The sequence below is a fragment of the Psammomys obesus genome, unplaced genomic scaffold (genome assembly GCF_907164565.1).
Source record: "Psammomys obesus unplaced genomic scaffold, mPsaObe1.curated_primary_1811, whole genome shotgun sequence".
Classification (NCBI taxonomy): Eukaryota; Metazoa; Chordata; class Mammalia; order Rodentia; family Muridae; genus Psammomys; species Psammomys obesus.
Genome location: NW_026596134.1, coordinates 678272 through 684271, shown reverse-complemented (window position 1 = coordinate 684271; position 6000 = coordinate 678272). Strand labels below are relative to the sequence as shown.

General features: G+C 54.2%; 1 long non-coding RNA gene across 3 annotated transcripts in view; it reads right to left on the bottom strand.

Moving 5' to 3' along the window:
• Positions 1 to 244: 244 nt before the first annotated feature.
• Positions 245 to 6000, bottom strand: part of LOC129665845 (uncharacterized) — a 28018-nt gene continuing 22262 nt past the window's right edge. For 2 of the 3 annotated variants that reach the window (XR_008718442.1, XR_008718443.1), the window contains 2 exons: positions 1199 to 3825; positions 245 to 791 (listed from right to left, as the gene is read on the bottom strand). This is a non-coding gene — a long non-coding RNA (uncharacterized LOC129665845). The remainder of the gene's footprint in view (positions 792 to 1198; positions 3826 to 6000) is intronic. The other variant, XR_008718444.1, reaches the window with a different exon arrangement.

Sequence of the window (6000 nt, the reverse complement as noted above, 5' to 3'; positions counted from 1 at the left end):
CCCACAAGGCTATTTTTTGGGCTGTGCTCCCTGGGACTCCTCTCAGGAGGGGAAGACTATGAAATGAGCTGTGTTTCTGATTTGAGGGAATGCTTATTACTGTGACATGGTCTACTCTTTGCTGACTGATACAACTGAAATCAACATGTTGGAGAAAGAGGGGGCATGAGATTAATCAGCCCTTTTTCCTGAAAAGTGAGACAAAGGAGGTTTTATTTTACAACAGGTAGAGTTTGGGCTTGAGTGTAAGATTTACATTTATTTTATTGTGTGAGTGTTCGCCTGCATGCAGACACCATGCGCATTCAGTGCCCTCAGAGGCCAGAAGGGGGCACTGGACCCTGGGAACTGAAGTTAGCATTGCAAGCCGCCACGTGGGTGCTGGGACTCGAAGCAGGGCCCTCTGCAGGAGCAGCCAGTGCTCTTGACCTCTGGGTGAGCTCTCCAGCTCCACGTTAGGTTCTAACTGCAATTTTAAGTTGATTTTTCAGCATTTATGGGGGGCTGTATTGTTTGATTTTTATTAATTCACTTTCTCAGTAATACACTCTTTCAGCTCACTCTACTCTGAGACTTACATGGCCCCGCTGTACTTTGGTATCAGAGCCTTCCCCGAAGCAACTTTCTTTCCTTGCACTTATCAATAGGTTGTCTTTTGATCTTCACCTGGAATGATTCATCAGATGTGATGTGTTAGCAGCTGTCCCTGGGGTCGGGGCAGCCTGGTCACTGTCTTCAAGCTCCGTTTTCCTAACCTCAGTGTCTTAGCAGGAGACTGCAGGGCCCAGCCACTGTTGAAAGAGAGACCAATCAGAGTGAGGATGTGAAGGATGGTGTGGAGATGAAGTCAGGTCACCCAGTGGAACAGGCTCTGAGGGCAAGGCCTCTTTGATCACTACCTCAGAACCCAGAATTCAGGAGGCCAGGAGCTGTCTTCCTGGGTCCCAAGTTCTCCCTATTTCTCTCTCCCAGCTGTACTTTAAGCCTTTCCTTGGGTCATCCTCACCTCCAGGACACACAGCCTAGGGGAGGGATCCAAACCCTACACCCACAAAGCAGGAAATGGGAGGTGATTCATGTGGAGATAGAGAATGGAGGGGAAGGTACAAGCAGGAGCTCTGCTTCGTGCTATGGACGGTTCTCCTAGTCAGGGTTGAGTTATAGCCTGCCACCCTCAGCTGGCCACTTCCCTGCTGACCTCAAGTCTACCTCCTGTCTTCCCAGCTCTGGAGAGGGCCCATCCCGCAGAAGACAAGTTTGCAGATGAATATCTCGGAAATGAGGGTCCAGCAGATGTGGCTGCGCCTTTCTGGTCACATGCAGGTCTCTTTAGAGACTCTGCCCAAACAGGGTTCTGGGGAGCACGACCATCCATCACCAGCCTGCAGCCAGGTCTCCTCAGCCCAGCTGACCATGTGTATACTTAGGGGTGTTCTCCTGAGGCCCGTGTGATGAAGGTCTGGTCATCCGCTTGTACAGCTATGGGAGGTGGTGTGACATTTAGAAAGTGGGACCTCACAGGGGGCAGTTAGGTCGCCTTCCTAGAGCCCCACTCCTTGTCCCAGCTTCCTGGAGGTAGGGCACTTCCTCCACTGTGCATAACCACCACAGTGCTCTGTGCCACCACAGCCCAAGCAACAGGGGCCAAGGCCTCCGAAACTGAGACAAAATGAAGCTTCCCTCCTGATTATCTCAGATAATTATGCCACACTGACAGAACTCTGACTAAGACAGCATCCAAGGTCAGACCTGAAAACCCTTTCTTGACGATAAGTCCCACTGCCCAAGATCTACAGAGGCCAGGGCTCTACTGCTGGCAGCTGACCCTCGGAGCCATGGACTCGGGTGCCGGAGTGAGACAACCCCGTCTACACTACCACACCTCCCCGCAACCCCCGGGGACTTCCAGAGAATTGCTGGGCCTCAGAAGCGCTCCCTTGCTACGGTGACACCACTGTGAGCAGGAAGGCAGCTGGGACCTTGACATGTACATGTGTCCCAGCAGCGGTCACAAGCTGCTGGCTTGCGGTAAGAGTGCTGTCTGGGGCCACAGCTGCCACCCCCGCATCTTCTTGTCCTCAGAGTGCCATGGTATCTCGGGCCGCCTCTGTCCCAAGGAGCTGCCGGGAGGTCAGGACCCAGGGGATGGGACAGCTTTGGCACAAGGAACTTCCCCCGGTCTCCTCCCCTGCAATTAGCAACCCCCACTGACACGGGCAGCCAGGGCCTCGAGGGTCGGCTGATGGAGAAGGCTACGGGAAATCTACTTTGTAATAAAACTGTTCATAAAAGGAGAATGTCGATTAAAGGCTCCGCTTCTGCGGGAAATCGCTTTTTATGCCCCTATGTGAGTCTAGGAGGAGCAGGCACAAGGCCTCAGGGGATCTGCAGGGGGCCATGCCCCACAGATGAAAGCCTTAAAGAAGTTGCAGTTTTGAGGGAGCTCAAATGCCCCACACTCCAAAAGGCTACCCACCCACCCCAACGCAGCACAGCCTCTCTCTAGAAACCTGGGCCAGGCCCAGAGGCCAAGGGAGCGAGGGGAAGGCAAGGACTCGGAGAAAGAGGGACCTCTTGTCAGTCTACTGCCTACTCACCTCATGGGAACAGTGGGAGCCCCACCTTACCGGAGCCGGGAGAGCGAGTGGCCTCACTGTGTACAGGAAAGCAGTGGCGATCTGGGCAGAAAAGCCTGTCTGGATTCAGCAGCTGTTCTTGGGGCACCATTGCAGAAGCTTGCATTTGGAGGGTGTAAGTTTAGTGTGTCAACTTGACACGAGCTGGAGTCATCAGAGAGGAAGGAGCCTCAGCTGAGGAAATGCCTCCATGAGATCCAGCTGTAGGGCATTTTCTCAATTAGTGATCAATGGTGGAGGGCCCAGCCCATGGTGGGTGGTGCCCTCCTTGGAATTGTGGTTCTGGGTTCTATAAGAAAGCAGGCTGAGCAAGCCATAAGGAGCAAGCCAGTAAGCAGCCCCCTCCATGGCCTCTGCATCCAGGTTCCAGCCCTGCTTGAGTCCCTGTCCTGTCTTCCTCTAATGATGGGTAAGGCCTGGCAGTGTAAGCCCAGCAAATCCTTTCCTCCCAACTTGCTTTTTGGTCATGGTGTTTCACTGCAGCAATAGAAACCCTGACTAAGACAGAGGGGGTCCTGAGGGATCCTAGATGTCAGAGGCCATCAGGCCAGCGTCTTATGGGGCACAAAGCTCTCCTTCTAATGTGTAGAACATTCCAGGGGCTGCCAAGGGCACAGCTGAATTGTTACCTGTTAACCAGAACAACCTCTTCCAAGGCAGCATCCAGCTAAAGACAAAGAGACCACAGCAGGCCCCATCATCTCCTCCCTCCTGGGCCTCGTTGGGCCCGTGGTAGCCACAAAAGGTCTCTCAGACAGAGTGGACAGGGGTCAGGCCAGAGACCCAGTGAGATCCCTCGCCCATGGCCGGGACACCGCTACAAACGCAGGTCTCGTGGAAAAGCCAGCTGTGAAAACCACAAGGTACCTACCTGTCACCTGAAGAGAGAGGCTTTAAAGCGTAACATGGTGACCAGGGCTCTAGAGGACAGAAGCACACCGAACGGTCTGCCTGCCTGATACATTAGGCATTGGACCCAAGCGGACACCTTGAATGTAGCTCATGCTCTGAACTTCCTTGGGGCGGTACAAGACCCACCCCAACCCCGCAGACCTGCTAGGAACCTCAGAAGCTTGTTCCTCAGAGTGGCGTCTGTGCACACAGCCAACTTTCTGGAACATCAGTGCATCTCCATGCCTTGGGACATCCGGCACGACACCCGAGCCAGGTCCTAGGGTGTCTCACTGCACTGAGGGGAGATAATGACAGTGAGAAAAGCTTGCAGGTGATTCCGACAAGTGCTACATTTTTTCAAGTGCTTTCCATCCTCACTGAACCCAATGATGCAGAAACTGGTGGGCACCTCAAGCCAACTGAAATTAGACACAAATTAGACACCTCCAAGAAAGCACCCGTGGTCACAAGCAAAATGACACAAACAAGTGGGGTAGACTGGAACTGTGGCTGCCTGGGGAGGAGTACCTAGCAGTGTACTTCACACTGGGGACATGCACTGAGAACAGAGTCACACGGCTGCAGGCTTGCCTGGCCAGGCATTTGGCTGCCGCTTGAGTCCTGTGTGTGTCATGCTGTAGACTTGTGAAGGTGTTGGCTTTGAGTTTGCCTTTGAAGACAGGCATGCCCTGTTGGGGGTCAGCAGCTCCCGCCTCCTCCCTGCTGGGGATCGCTGTGCTGTTCTCCTGAAGCGGAGGTCAGAATGCAGAGCCAAGGCATGCAGGACCTCTGTTCCCAGCAGCCCCTCTATCCCTCAGCCCAGCTCTGCCACTGCAGCCCAGGCCTAGGTTCCCAGAGATGGATTTCTCATGCTGCTGATGGCCCTGGGGGCCACTGGTCATCCTAGCCATCATGGCATCTCCTGCCCCTACACAGAAAGCCACACGAACTAGACTAAAAGAAACCCAGTCCCATCTGACTAGGCTGTGAGCCCCTACGATCTGTGCACCTGTTCCTGCCCACCATGGTCCCTCTCACAGAACAGACTGCCCACTGTGAGTCACGTGACACAATGGCTATCTGCCAGACCCCAGCCTAAGTTGGCTAGGGGAACCCCTTAGCACCAGGCTGGGCCCACCAGACACTTGAGCTCCTGGGTTACACACATCTGACCCCTTGGAGCCAGGAATTCATGCTGGGCAGGAGAGCAGGCCCTGTGAGCCTCAAGGACCAGAGTCATGGCCGGCCATGAAGGGCCCAGAGCCACTCCAGGTCACCTAGGCACCAGGTCACTAGCCGAGGATTCTGAAACAAGCCTGACTCTGTTCAGTTCTCTCTCCTTCACCTCACTGTAATTTACAAGGCAGCTGGAGCACAGGATATTTTTAATAAAAATTAGGTACAAGCAGATACAGGGGATTAATAGTTGTATTATGATTTTATAGTTCTCCATATACAGCCTCATGGAAAAGACAATCAGAGCAGAGCCATTCCAGGCAGATAAAATGGGGCATTTATTTTTAATGGAAAGAGAATTTCAGGACCCACCCAGCCGTGGAGGAAGTGCTGTGGAGGGCTCTGGGGGCGGAACAAAGAGAGGCTAGAGGCTTGGCCGCTCTGGTGAAGAGCCTCTGAGGGAGAAAGCCCCTGTGGTGGAACAGGGAGGGTTTGCCTAAGTGGGCCAAGGGGCAGCCCATGACGACCAAAGCCCCAACTCCACTGCCTGGAAGTCCTGAGCAAATCTCTCCCAGCCTCAATTTCCCCTCCTGCTTTAAGGAGGGAGATGCTCCCAGGATTTGATCACCTCCCCTCTTCCTCCAGGAAATGCAGCCTGTCCTGGGCTCACAGCTCTGCTTTGAACCCCATCAGCAGCAAGTGACCAGTTCTGTTCTTAGAAAGCCAAGATGCTGTGCCATCCAGGATCTGGCTGGCTGGGCTGGTTCAGACCTGCTCAGCTGGAGAGGCCTTCCCGGAGGACCCCACACCAGCACCCCTCATAACTATCAGAACAGGAGAGTCTGACCAGGACCCATGAGACGGGCTTGGAATCCCGGGCAGGGCTTGAAGGGGGCATATTTGGTGGTGAGAGAAATCTGTGGTAGTGGGGAAGGATCCACTTGGGGCATGGTTTCAAAGCAACGACTCAGAGCTGGTGCCTCTCCCTAGCTTGGCTAGAGGATGAAGCTACCAAGATAAGACAGCCGCCACATCTCATCTACTCCCCCAGCTTCCTACAGGAAACTCTGGGCTCTGGAAGGAATAAGAAGGTCACCTCAGGAGTGCTGGGTGCCACAGGAAGGCTGGGGCTCTGCTCGCCAGCCCTTGCCACCATGTCCAATGCAGACTCGTGCCCAGCCGCACTCTTGGGGGAAGTGCTTGGCCTTGGCCCACTGACTCATGACCCTAAGGGCTCTTGGGAGCCAGAGGGTGGCCAGGTCTTTCTCTCAAGGAGAAGAAGAAGCCTAAAGAC